Source organism: Haliotis rubra, unplaced genomic scaffold (assembly GCF_003918875.1).
Source record: "Haliotis rubra isolate DU_JTF1 unplaced genomic scaffold, ASM391887v1 Scf192, whole genome shotgun sequence".
Classification (NCBI taxonomy): domain Eukaryota; kingdom Metazoa; phylum Mollusca; class Gastropoda; order Lepetellida; family Haliotidae; genus Haliotis; species Haliotis rubra.
The window spans coordinates 1,457,174-1,472,373 of record NW_025765914.1 but is presented as its reverse complement, the minus strand read 5'-3'; the positions used below and the strand labels follow the sequence as shown (position 1 = coordinate 1,472,373).

At 37.9% G+C, this 15,200-nt stretch overlaps 1 protein-coding gene across 1 annotated transcript in view; it reads left to right on the top strand.

Moving 5' to 3' along the window:
- LOC124274606 (dynein axonemal assembly factor 9-like) overlaps window positions 1-15,200 on the top strand; it is a 103,278-nt gene that overhangs the window by 38,460 nt on the left and 49,618 nt on the right. The window lies entirely within an intron of this gene.

Sequence of the window (15,200 nt, the reverse complement as noted above, 5' to 3'; positions counted from 1 at the left end):
AATAGATTAGGTTAACAGGAGCAAAAAAGTTAACATATTTGCAATGAGAGGAGTAAATCCTCGAGAGCTGTTCAAACTTTTATGAGCTTTCAAACTTTTTATGAACTTTTTTACCATAGTTATGTGACAGTCATATGCGAATGAACCTAACTTTGATCTGCTATTTTGTTCCTCATCTTGACACATGATGCAGCAATGCATGGCATAGAGTGAAGCATGCAACAAAAACACATCTCTTTTTAGATAGAAATATTACCCCGTTGACAAGAACATGTTTCGAAAATCAGGCTTAAAACTAAGTTGTAAAGTCAGTGTTGACTGGTTGTAAGATTGAGAATGACATGCACGAACAGTATTATTTGAAAATATTGTTTCAAAAAGTGGTCTCTTGAGTCCCAGTTGTGGTGCTTATTCACTCCGTCTATATCGATTGTTACAAAACCTATTTCATCAAACCCTAAGCTGTCGGGTTGAAAAACATTTGGCAAGGGCAAAATGATCTGTGGATTGCGGATGATAAATGTGATGATTGCAAGTGTTTTTCTACCATTCCAATAACTTTCATTCTGTCACAGCCAAGTAGTCAAACAGGTTCATTCCTGCTGCAGTGTGTACTCCACTCCTCATTGTAATGGTTGGGCCTGTCATGTTTGGGAAAGGATGGGTTTTACTTGTAGCAAATGGCTTTCCACCAAGAGTAATGATTCTTCTGGGTAATGATCTACTGCACTACCATGAGATATACTATCTACCATACAACATCATACCACAGCTAGCTAAAAAAGTGTTATTTTTTATATATTTTATTCAGTTTATTCATCTTTGAATCTGAAATCAGACTGGTTTTTTTGTTCTATCCCTACTTATTTGAAATTAGACTGGTACATTTGTGGAAGAGCAATCAAGCACATTTTCTTAGGATAAATATTGTTAGGAAAATTCAGTCACAAGCATATATAATATTTCAAATGTGTAGATGTTCTGAAATGTTGAGTCTTTGAATGGCATTTAGAAGTGGTACACATAAAAGCAAGAATTTTATGGATGTTAACTTCTCTATTGTGATGGACACGAAGTTTCGGATATATTCTTACTCCTTCATTCACCTGATCAAAGAGTAGGAATATACTCCAAAACGTCAGGTCCATCACAATAAAGAAGTTGACATCCATAAAATTCTTGCCTTCAGTAATGTTTGTAATTAACATCTTTAGTCTGATAACTGTAAGAAGAAACCTTGTCATGATGTCCATTCAGCTTGCTTCAGTTTCTCAGGTAGTGTCTGATTTATAAGATTAACAAGTGAATACCCTGAGTGTATTCCATAATGATGTCACTGTCATCTTAAAGTGACCTCATGGTCATGATACCAGGTGATCGTCTCACTAGTCCCTGTAAAGTTATCTATCTCTTTGGTCAGAGTAAGGTTACATGATACCAGGTGATCGTCTCCCTGTCCCTACTCACAGTTATCAGAGAATAGGTTACATGACACCAACTCTCTGGTCAGAGTAAGGTTACATGATACCAGGTGATCGTCTCACTAGTCCCTGTAAAGTTATATCTCTTTGGTCAGAATAAGGTGATCGTCTCACTAGTCCCTATACAGTTATGTATCTCTTTGGTAAGAATAAGGTTACATGACACCAACTCTCTGGTCAGAGTAAGGTTACTTGATACCAGGTGAGTGTCTCACTAGTCCCTGTAAAGTTATCTATCTCTTTGGTCAGAGTAAGGTTACATGATACCAGGTGATCGTCTCACTAGTCCCTATACAGTTATGTATCTCTTTGGTCAGAATAAGGTTACATGACACCAACTCTCTGGTCAGAGTAAGGTTACTTGATACCAGGTGATCGTCCCTTCGTCTCACTAGTCCCTGTAAAGTTATCTTTCTCTTTGGTCAGAATAAGGTGGTTATACCATATAGTCTCCTGCATTCACTGGTCACTGTAAGGTTACACACATAACACCAGGTGTCCCCCACACCTACTGCATGGCCAGTGTACTGTTACAGTGACACCAACTCCTGGTCAGAGTAAGGTTACATGATACCAGGTGATCGTTTCACTATAGTACTGTCGGAAATAGAAAAAAACTGTTTTTAGGCTGTTACTCTGTACCCCTAAAATTTACACAAATGCAAATGGCATATGTCAAAATAACCCACTTCAGCCTAACATGGCATTCAGTGGGATGCGTAATAGGATATCCAGAAAAGCATGTTTACTCGTAAAATCGGGCAAAACTTAGAAAAAGTACGATTAGCTGCTGAAAACAATAGATCAGACTATAGATGGCAATTAGGTCGCTCAGCCAGGTATGACAACGGACAGTAGTGCATGTGCTGCCTACAGGCACAAGGGGTCATCTCAAAGATATTTTGTGCTTTTTCATGTGTGTTGACTACGCCTCATCTATTGATTGACATCTTACGTGTCTTTCTTTCATAAAGTTTATGTTGAGATATGTAAAAGAGTATGATACCTGATAACCATAGAAACGCATCGTATAAAATGTCTCAATAAATGTCTCAATATATAGATGGCATGACCACCCGATCACGAATATCGACAGGACTGCATATTTGTAAATTGCTATGAGATGCCGTGTACTTCCCCAGTATAATTGCCGTAAAGGATTATCTCATCTTAGCTAATATCTCTATCCCCCAGCCCGACCCCAACGATCGTCTGCGACACCCGTCCAGGTTTTGCTTTTGAGACGAACCCTCATATCTGTTTCTTTTTATAGTGTCAGTGAGACTCCATGGTAGCTACATCCTTAATGGTTTCAGCATGAAAGTTATTATTTTTTACGCCAGCTATCATTGATAATGAACCTACGTCCAATTCCAAATTGGGCATTTAAAAAGTATCCTTTGTAATACAATATCGTCGCACACTAATTTGCATAAAGCCATGGTCTGTTCCAAATAAATCGTTTTGGACTTAGAAAAATCCTGCATTGCTGATTTCTGCACTAATCTCCCCTCAGTAAAGTCCTTTTTCTACATTTCCTGTGTCCCTACCACTAAGACTGCAGTTAGTCCAAACTTAGTTTAACAGATATTTCACACTTGCACATATCAACTACATGAATTGTAGTGATAAATGAGAAAATACAGTTTTTTTCTATTTCCAACAGTACTATAGTCCCTGTAAAGTTACGTATCTCTTTGGTCAGAATAAGGTGGTTATACCATATAGTCTCCTGCATTCACTGGTCACTGTAAGGTTACAGATATAACACCAGGTGTCCCCCACACCTACTGCATGGCCAGTAAGGTTACATGATACTGTCTTTGGTAAAGGTGGTTATACCATATAGTCTCCTGCACTCACTGGTCAGAGTAAGGTTACATGACACCAACTCTCTGGTCAGAGTAAGGTTACATGATACCAGGTGATCGTCTCACTAGTCCCTGTAAAGTTATGTATCTCTTTGGTCAGAATAAGGTGGTTATACCATATAGTCTCCTGCATTCACTGGTCACTGTAAGGTTACAGATATAACACCAGGTGTCCCCCACACCTACTGCATGGCCAGTGTACTGTTACAGTGACACCAACTCTCTGGTCAGAGTAAGGTTACATGACACCAGGTGGTCATCTGTACTGACTTGTCACAGCTAAGCTTACAGTTATTCCTACACTGATTTCTACACTTACTAAAGTTATGGGGGCTGTGGGGTAGCCTAATGGCTAAAGTGTCCACATATCACACTGAGGACCCGGGTTCGATTCCCCACATGGGTACAATGTGTGGAGCCTATTTCTGGTGTCCCCCGCCATGATATTGCTGGAATATTGCTAAAAGCAGTGTAAAACCATACTCACTCACTCATTACTAAATTTATGGCACATGATGTTCAACAGTACTGGTCACTGGTATTGACACCAGGTGTTTGCAAAGAGGTATGTCTTGCCCTTGTAACATCATCATACAAGATGTTCAGAGGTGTGTTGTTGAAGTGGTTATGGATGTAAAGTCCAGTATATGAGTTGGCCTGGAATGATGTAGAGGTTAACAGTGCAAGCACCTGTTTCCTAAGCCATTATCAACTTTGCCCCTGATCCTACAGTTCACCTCAATGATGCCCATATAACACATGCTGACTAGGTTAAACCCCTGGTACCTTCTTTATGGCAATTACAGCTTGGATGTCATTGATTGTATAATAGTGTTAGATCAACAATATGTCGATTTAAAACAAAGTAAGTTATTCTGTATGCATGAATAGAAAACTTTCTATCTAGACCTGCCAAGTAATCAACTTTGTGCTAAATGTTCACTAAGTTGACCCATTAAATGTTTAAAAATTAGTTTTCTGTGCAGCGTAACCATGGTTATTTTAAGAAATGTAAATGGTTCTGTCACAGTAGATTATTAGGTTAGTTTTGGATATTCATGAATTTACTTCATTACAATACTGATGTCAACAATTTATCGATACATGAACATTGCAATGTTCAGTGACTTCCCCAAATGTCAGGATCCATTTTTAGCGTATTACAAATAAAGAATTGAGACACTGAAAAAAACTTGCAGATACCAAATTAAGTCACACGCTAGGTTTAATTTCAAAATGTGTATTTTTCGTGTTACTGGCTGTTATTGTTGTGTGAATGTGATAATTGAACATGTGGTTACACCGGGAGACATTTGTACATGTCGGTGACCTGGTTCTCAGCGGTGTCTGGCTGGACTGCAAATACTATTGACAGACAGATTACAAGAGGATTCTCCTTTTCATCAATGGTCTGATCAGATCCCTTGAAGTTACATAATTGTATTGGGAAGACCCTTTATCCTTTAATATGATGTAATTGTATTTCTGCTATCAGTTGGCTTGCAGTAAGCCGGTTGTTGTGAGACTTTGTTACTTGGTAAGCTGCCCTGACATAGAGATGCTCCCAAGACAGGCCAGCATTGATAACACTGTTATCTTTTGGAAGCACCAATCTTTCTACATCTCAATGTATTCAATGAATCTGTCAGGGCCAACCAATCAGAATTACACAGTAATTTCTTCATCTGATGTTGGAAGAAACATTTGTGGGGTGATAAAGAACGAATGGCGTCAGACTAATGGTAGCTAATTCAAGGGAAGATCTCATTACAAGATGATGTGCAGATAATCACCAATCAGATGGAAAAATGGCCACTTGAAATGACCGTGGATGGCCTTTGGTGTTGCAAGCTCAGCTCGAATGTCTGTCCAGTTTTGGTTGGATTACTTTCTATAAATACTCTCCATGTTTGAATGTTCTGGTGCAAGAAGTGGAATAATGATTTATTGCCATTCCATCACCTTTACTGCATAGTCCCTTGTCAATAAGTGTGTCCTATAAATATTATAACTAGTGATGGGTAAACTATGTAATGGGGTGATATTGATCATATACTAATGGGCTATAAAGTGTTTCTATTGATTGAAAGTTGACAGACTTTCCAGATTATTTATCAGAATTATATATGACTCCTATTATCATGCAGGAATATGGGGTATTTGCTGCTGTTGCAGCTTGTCTGTTATTTGTAATGATTCCTGTGTCACAGAGTGCAGTTCAGGAAGTTGCTGATGCTTAGTGAGACGAGGATGATAGCTTTCAGTATCATCCTGGCTGTATCAGCAGCTGTGGTGGAGTGCTTCGATGTTACAGTGTATAATTACTGAAATATATATTGATTTTCTTCATCTGTCATTTGCTAAGTGAAATTTGGGATGATTTAAATTATGTTTTTAAAAGCATTGTATGTATTTTGTTGTTGAACTGTTGTAGTTTTCCTACACAAACATCCTATTATAGGTCATGTCAAAACAACTTTTCACACATGGGTGCCTTACAGCACTATTTAGACATAGGGACATCCATTCCAGACTATGGGGAAAATCAATTTGACACAGCTCTCAATTCAAAATTTTAAATCTGGACAAAAGAAAATGCTGGAATGGAGGAATGAAATTGTTGGCCGAGAATGCATGGCAGTACTGGAGGACTTTGAAAAGCGTCTTCCATTTCAAATGTTAATCTCATTGAAGAAATAGATAATGATTTTATTTTTGCCCAATGCTTAAGCCTATTTGAGTTTCAAGGTAAGAAAACACATATATAGAGGGTATTTCATGGGTCTAGTGAAATATTATGTATCTGAAAAAACTGTTATTTTCACACACATACCTAATAAACCTTTTTCATTTCACTTGATGACGGATGCATCATATCTCACTGGACACATGAAATATTCTATTTATTTTATACTTCCAATTTTTGTTTAATAAAATTTATACAGTATTGATCTGAAAAAATATGTTTAATGAAATCAAAAATTCTTCACTTCTTTGTTCAGGCAAATAGATAAGACATAGTTCCATATTCGAAAATAAAAATCGGAATAACACAAAACTATATAAGTTGCTGTTTTTATCCTATTGTCCTTGTATGAATAAGATCAGCACTTACAATAATATCCATCTAACAATCCTTTTGGTCTTAACGCTACTGTAAAACTAAATGTTGGTGCACATATGCATAAGGACCTCAAACAAACATGGCATGACGAGAGTGGGGGAAGAACATGAATGAGAAAAAAGTCAACAGTGTCAATGATCATAAATACACATAATGACTGTTTCCAATCAAGTGACATAAAGTCAATGTCAGTTTTGAATGCTGGAGAAAGGTCAACTCGCATGAAGCAAGGCATGGACTCGATGCAACACAGTGAGGGACAGTCACTCTGTCTCACTCGCTGAGTGCCATTGCACTGAAATGACTTCACTGGAGGCTGATCATCTGATGATGCTCAGGCTTGCTGATGCTTACAATGCCTTTTTCCGTGTGACAAGATACTTGAAAGAAAACTGTTTTGAGCTTTGAAGTAGTGCCGGAAAAGTGATATTTTCACTTCAGTGGACATATCAAATTTCTGTCACTGTGGTGAAATTTTCACTTTGCCGGAGTCTTTCACACTTAAGTACTGGTATATAATAAGGTATTTCATTTCCTTGAAATGTACTGAGGTCTTAGTATAGCTGCAGCATATACTAAGATCCGATTTTAATAGGATTGTCTCATAACAGACTCAGCAAGTATACTGGGCAGCTCAGTGTACATTTCATTTTTTTGTTCACTGACAGAATCATGTATCATATATCTCTCTTTTTTGTCACATCTCCAGGATATTTTCAATGGCTGACATGATACTGTCAATCATTAGATCCAACCATGACAGAGGCGCTAACGATGTGTAATTGGCTCAGTCTTTATTATCTCCTGACTCACTTTTTGTATGTAACTGTACTTCAGCATTTACAGAGCTCTAGACAGAAAAAGAAGAAGCAGAAGCTTATAGTTTTGAGTCATTTACTTACAAATACCCATGAAATATACATGAAACAATAGCTAAGCAACTCTGTTTTCATATTACTCATTGTATCCTTTTCAAACAGTACCTGAACATCTTTACATATCTTTCTATACTGATCAAGTGCAGGCATCACGTACAAACTCCACTGCAGCAAATCGTGCACGAAAAGGCTACATGCTGCTATTATAACAGAGATGTGTATTGATTTTGTGATACTTTATGCAGCATTTCAAGCAGAAATATGTTTAAAGCATCAACAAATTGATTTAAAAATAGCCACTAGACTGGACCCAAGGGGGTAAAAATATATTGAATACCCAGAGAAAACTATCACACACCAATGTGAATGATTATAGATCAGTGGTGTGATAAAGTCACAGTCGCTTAGAAAACTTTCTGGTGCTGTTTGTTTGTTGTATAACACTCTGTATCCTAGCTGTATGAGTTGTACGTATGTCTCAACACAATCAACTTTTGATTAACATCATCAACCAAGTCAGAGGGCATAGGTTGCTGAAGACTAATCCTTTAAAGGGCCCCTGGAGTTCTGTCATTACTATTACTTATACTGGACCTGGTTGTGTTTGCAGTTGTTAGGATGAGGCTGTCTTCAGTAGCAACAAAAAAATGCAAAAAGATTTTATTTTACAAATTAACTTTTACTTGTTGATGAAAAATTTAATGTCTTTTATTGAAGAGGATTTGAGTGGAAGAAAAAATGAAGTCTTGATGTCAACAGTTTTGAATTTTCATATTCATAGTTTATTCAGGCTTTTTCTTTGAAATTGATCTCAAGTATCTTGTCAAATGGAACAAGAAGGTGTCCAACAATCCAAAAACTAAACAGAAACAATGTCTACCTCGTCTCATCTTCTAATGCAATCTTACATTGTACTATGTACACATAACTTGTGATCTAGACCGTATGCGTGCTTGAATATTTGATCTGATGGTCAAGTGATTAATGTGATTGGGACTGTCTCCCTAGCAGTGCATCTAACCATCAAGTGCTTGCCCAAGGTCTCCCCTTTAGTAATAACCCTCACTCTCTCAGATCACGTTACTATGGTAACTCACTAGCAGCTTCCAATTTCATCCACTTTTCAGAATGCCTTACATTTATTATTCATGTATGTTCACAAAAAATATACATATATATTATTTTTTGTAATGAAGTAAGTTGTATTCTTGCAACAACTGTAAATAGCCTGTGAAAATCTCTTCACTTGCAATGAATAAGTATCATGTAAGGATTGTTTTACATTTTTTGTGCATATTTTGCAGGATAACAGTATAAATCTAGTAGTAGGAAATACTGCACCCTGACTTTCATAGAATCAAGAACATGTGTTTGTTGATGGACATGTGTACCAGACATCACCTGAGATGTATTTTCTTGGCCTGCTTAAAAATGTATTTAAATCAGGATATTGATATTGCAGCAATTTTAATCGATTCAGCCAAACAATGTTTTCCTACTGTGGCATACATTCTTTTTTTTGATACAGTCATATTAGCCACCCTATATATTAGGGCTGCAATGAATACACCATGTGGCGAATATGATACATATCATGAATATTGGGTAATGAATACGAATAATTATTCACGAATACAATATTGTAGTTAAGTTATTTATGCACAATATGGACGCCCATGTTGACAGTGTTAATTTGTCACAGCAATAACCAGTGATCTCCTGACACTAAAAATTTGGTATGTAATAGTTAATCAACAGTACCATGTGCGGCCTTGGCAAACTCACATGACTTGCGCTACTGCAAGGCTAGTACATATTCCATTCTTGCATATCTCACTTTCCAAAAGTACACAAGGGTTCAAGTAACACGTGTTCCCTTATAAAAAATCGTAAATATTTGTTAATATTCGGTTCTGGTTACCACGAATAACGAATTGAATTCATGAAGGGCTACGGTTCGATTCAACGAATATGCAAGTGAATCGTTACAGCCTTACTATATATCTTTGGGTTTTTTTGGTGTTTATCACAGGTTAAGTGTGCATATTCCTACCCGGCTTCAACTGAACAAAATTAAACGCAGTTGATAGCAAAATTCACAGTCCCTGCTTACAAAATGAACAGCCAAGCAGAACCACATTTTGTGCAATAAGGATTTCAGTATGTCTGATTCAGCCTAGTAGAATTTTGACTTTTGTAAATGGGAAATAATCCAAGAAACACAAATGTGTTATCCCCAAAATAGTTTATTTTATGCATTAGTCAGTGAAATGTGTTGAAAAAGTAGCCAAAATAGATGTACGATATGTGATAAATATCAACAGTATTGGCAAGGTGATCCCATACAAAGTTCCATTTTTAGACACTATTTAATTATAAACATACTCTGACCAAGGTAAAGGTCAACAGGGAAACACCACCTTTGAAAAGTAGCATTCAATTTTGATTCCATGTTAGTCAATTAGGATAACACACACACTTTGTAATTATTTACCTGTGCAGAGGCAGATCAAGATTTCCTTAGTTCACATGCCTGAAAGAGAGTCTTCTCCTCAGAAAACAAGATCACATACTTGTTCCAACCAATGATGACACCCTAATTTTGAGCACAATTAAAGTATGGCCGCCATGGCAGCCATATTGCAACAACTGTAAGTGTGCATTTAGGGCAATATATTCACCAAATGTATAATTTTGTACATGTGTAGTTAGTTGTTGGGCTGAACATTGATATATGTCCACTTTGGCAATATTTCTGTATTTGAAATTTGAAACTTGATTTGACCTTTGAGGTTCAAACACACTGAAAGCAGAAACTTCTTTGGATCAGTACTAGTACCAAACTAGTAGCTAACAATTGTGTTCTGTTATCCAGGTGAGCTAAAGCAGCAGTAAGTGCTTTTGAACTATATTTTGAAATGGTGGTCCCCATTTGTCGACTGTCCACCTTCAGTGGGTGGGACAGTGTTGTCCAGTCCACAATATAAACTAGAAATTCTTTATCAATCAGTAATTCTTTGTCATTCAGGTCCATGTGGCATTATGACAGATCTGATATATGTGAGGGGGGCGGTGGGGTAGCCTAGTGGTCAAAGCGTTGGCTCATCACGCTGAAGACCCGGGTTCGAATCCCCACATGGGTACAATGTGTGAAGCCCATTTCTGGTGACCCCCGCCGTGATGTTGCTGGAATATTGCTAAAAGCTGCGTAAAACCAAACTCAGTCAGTCAGTGATACATGTGTGTGTGGTATTCAGAGATGTAGATGGGTCATCAGTAACTTCATCCTTATACCATAATATGACTAGAGTTTGTCAGATTCTCTGTTAATTGTGTCTGAACCGTGATGACTTTAGATGTTTCAGTGACAGTTACAAGACTTAGGAGTGAGCGAGCGAGTGAGTGAATGAATATGGTTTTACACTGCTTTTAGCAACATTCCAGCAATATCATGGCGGGGGACACCAGAAATGGGCTTCACACATTGTACCCATGTGAGGGATCAAACCTGGGTCTTCAGCGTGACGAGCGAACGCTTTAACCACTAGGCTACACCGCTGCTCCTCACAAGACATAGGAAAGATGGTTTTGAAATATTTTCATGTTAATAGCCAACAATTTCTTTTGGAAACATTCTCTAAAAGGATGTGATATACAGGTCAAACTGAAAACATAGACATACTTATGGTATTAACAAATGGTATGTGTTTAAATCATACTAATGGTGGACCGGTGAAGGTCCGGGTTAGAATGAGCCTTCAGTAACCCATGCTTCTCGTAACAGGCGACTAACGGGATCGCTGGCTCGCTGACTTGGTTGACACATGTCATCGGTTCCCGATTGCGCAGATCAATGCTCATGCTGTTGATCAGTGTATTGTCTGGTCCAGACTCGATTATTTACAGACCGCTGCCATATAGCTGGAATATTGCTGAGTGTGGCGTAAAACTAAACTCACTCACTCACTCATACTAATGGTGAGTCTGTTACAGTCATACCATTGACAGGATTGATGTCTGTAAACAGGGGAAAGGTAAATACGCATTTCCATCTGAATCAAGATTTGCCGCCTTATGAAGATTTACTTCTGCCCCCAAAAGTTCTATATTTGTTGTAAAAAGTTGGGCATTATTTCATTTTTGGCCGTAGATTGAGTTCATGATGATAGTGTATGGCTTCCTGATATATGATAAGTCTGGCTGTGATGCTAAAGACTATGCAATCTAGTATCTTTATTTGATGCCATAGTCAATAATAGTCTAAGTCAAGCCAGTCTGAAATTACACACAGACCAGTCTCGTTAGACATCTAATATTATTAGCTGTGTTAGAAAATTAAGGGGTATGAAGATTCTGATTAAGACTTTGTGTTGTCACAATTAGTGTTGGGACCCCTAACATTTGGGCTATGACTAGAACCTTTTGACTTCATCCTCAACTTCAAACACTGATTAGAAATGTCACATGATTACGTACACGTTATCATAAGACATTGGTATGTAAGTACGATGAAACGGTGTATTTTTCAGTTAATGAATTCAAGAAACAGGAGCTAGAAGTCTCAGCCATGTTAACATTTGATAAATTTAATTACATTATTGTTGGCCACATCACTCTAATTGGGATTAAATTAATGCAACTACACGAATGAGACAAATGAAGCTAAGAATGGTTTATGTTTGTTGCACACAGCAATATTCCAGCTATATGGTTTTGGTCTGTAAATAATTGAGTAGGGACCAGACAATCCAGTGATTAACATCATGAGCATCGATCTAGTTAGGATATGATGGCATGTCAACCCCATCAGCAAGCCTGACCACCTGACCCCGTTAGTCCCCAATTGTAACCTGGATCTTCATGGGTACTACTTGATAGAAGGAGCAGCCTCTCATGCTGAACACAAGGACACCACCAGTACTTGTGTCCATTTTACCATCAAAATATTTTACTTCCTGCAAATTATACAGTATTGGCAATTATTTTTACCTCATCTGGCCAATCTAATCAAGTTCATGGCAAATAAAATACAAAATAATAAGCTTTGCAAATGCCTTAAAAATCTTATTCCAAACAACCCAAGCTAATGTAAAATAGTGTCTGCAAACCTAGAAACATGCTTGCCAGGATTTGGTATATGTTATATATAGCATTATAATACTGGATGAAGTGGTAAGAAGTTGTTGCAAGTGTCTCAGTTAGCCTTGCCCTCCATACATCTGATACAGCTGTCAGTGATGGAGAATGTCAGCTCTGGTGAAGATAGTCTCTTGCCTCCACTATGTAACAGTTCAAGCCATATGAAGTTTAAGTGAGTGTGTCGTGCAATCCAATGAAAAAGTTGCACTATGGAATACTTAATCAAATAGACTGGTGACAAGATTTTGCGTGTTGTTTTTGAATCTAGTGATTCCTCCATTACGAAACAGCTGTGAACAATGCTTGTTCAACACTAACTATGTAGACTGTGTCTGTCAGATGACAAGTTGAGACGGAGAGAGGCATGGCATGTGTACGACTGTGGTAATTGGATAGAGCCAGCTAAATCATCACTGATTAATGGAGGTTTGGTGGTATTTTTTCCTTGCTTTCATGGAAGCAATCAATAATTGAAACGACTCCAGCCTGCAACTAATGTATATTTTAAAGATGGACATAGTTCTTGGAATTCAGCAGGAAAGTTTAATGCTATTGTCACTCTGCTTGACATATGTCTACAAGTTGAACAAAACTGTGAATATGAGGTTTATACTGTTTTAAGGTATAATCTCTTTTTTTTTATTCAAACCTTATAGCAAATTAGACATGATTTAATAGCATCATTTTATTATCATTATGTTAAATCTGTTATAACTATCTACATTTAGTTTCAAGAATTTCTCAGGAAAGTTAAAAATATGGATACTTTTCTAATATTTAATACTATTTTTAAAATAGTAGTCTGAGGTATATAATGATCTATATTAATATTTGACATGTATAAAGTTTATCTATGATTGTGGTGGACCACTAGTATGTTAGTTGTAATGTCAGCCTCATCTTACCTTGAAGACAACTTTATAGATGATCATTTTACATGTTCTCATATGTCTTGTTCTCAAACATGGTGGACATCTTAGACCACTTATCCCATCTCCGTATCCCATGTGCTGGGATAATCAGTGCATATAAGGTTAATGACATATGGCTGAATAATTGATGTGGCAGTGGCAATTAGAAATAGTGCTACAATTAGATAAAGTTGATGTAATTGAGTACTTGAAATTTCCCAGAGAGCTTTTTGTCATAATTCTTACCTGTGAAGGTGCTTTGTAGGCAGGCTGTAAATCTGTCATAGCATCGCATTCAGACACGTTTTATAGCAAGAAGATTCCTCACTATTTCATGTTTCAGCACTGGCTCAAATCATGTTGGACAGTGGTCAGACAATCAATACCAGTCCTTAATTCCCCCAATCTCAGTGTGCAGGGCAATAGAGGAGGTCAGATTAGGTCCACTTGTCACAGTCGGAATATGACTCAGAATCCTGCTTCCAAGGTTTTTGAATAAAGTGTCGCAATTACTATCCTAATTTGTCAACTTCAGAACTTGCCAGAATGTTGAAGTGCAGTTTAGGGTTCTTCAGCAAGTACCTTGCATTAATGGGCCTCCACAGGTTTATGTGTCAAAAATGTCTGACGCCTTTCTTTTGTCTCTTTCATCAAGGAAATGTTTAATTTTGAAGAGTTCTTCTGAGGAAACTGCTTTCCAGATTCTGTCTGATGTTTTAGTCCATGACCCTTTGAGCCGCTTGGTTATCTCAAGAGTTGTTACATCACATGAGGAGTAATCTGTTGCCAGGACACAGTTCCACAAGCGTGGGTTACATACACGTCACGGTGCTGGAAACTCAACTCACACAATATGAAGTCATTAATTGCGATCAAAGGTGTTGGTTTCCCGTTGTGTGAATGACAGCCTCAGTCAAGTGAGTAAAGGTTGGCAGACGTCCTCTGTTTGTCGTTAGCTGACACCAGATTTCCCGCCTTGCCTATTGCCAGCCATGCAGTGAAGCGCTCTGAGCAGTTCTGATTGCCAGGAGTGAGGGGTCACCAGCAGCCTGAGGTCACCTCTCCTACTGATGTCCCTTTCAAGTTGTATCACCCCAAGTGACGGATCGGATCAATACCCATGCATGGCAGAACATCCACGACACTGACAAAACTCATCTCTTACTCTCTATAGCTAGTAGATGGAGGTATTAACCAGGCTGAAGGTCCACATTAAAAACGATTTCAGCTACTGTTGCAGTTCATCTAATGGTACAGATGAAAGAGAGGAGCAATTGGGCACATTCTGAAAGCTGCATCAATTGGGAATCATTCAGTGTACAGTGAAGTGAGAAATATCAGCAAATGTCCTACGGGTTTGTACGTGAACACACCACAGTCGGCGTCTGTTTCTGTGTGAACTCTTCTCTCGCTTCTCTCCCATACTCCATCGATCAAATGAAAATGGGTTTGATCTTTAGTATTTGTCATTACCTTCAATTTGGTGATATTGCTCCCCCGCAGCCAATGAGAACCTGGTGATGATGGTTACTCTTTGTAATGGGCTGATGATATTCACCACGTCCCTTGTTGCTTACTACATTACAATGCTCATATGTCCTATGTGTAACAAGAATTCATCACTCCCACTACTATAGTTACTGCAAGGCACATCCTTTATATTAAATAATTCTGTGGAGGATCAATACAGTTTGGCAGCGATCAGCCATTATTTGTTCCCTCTTCTCATTAAACACCAAGAATGGGATCATTTATTACCTAAGGGATGACTTCAGATGAAATTTCAAAGCCTTTGT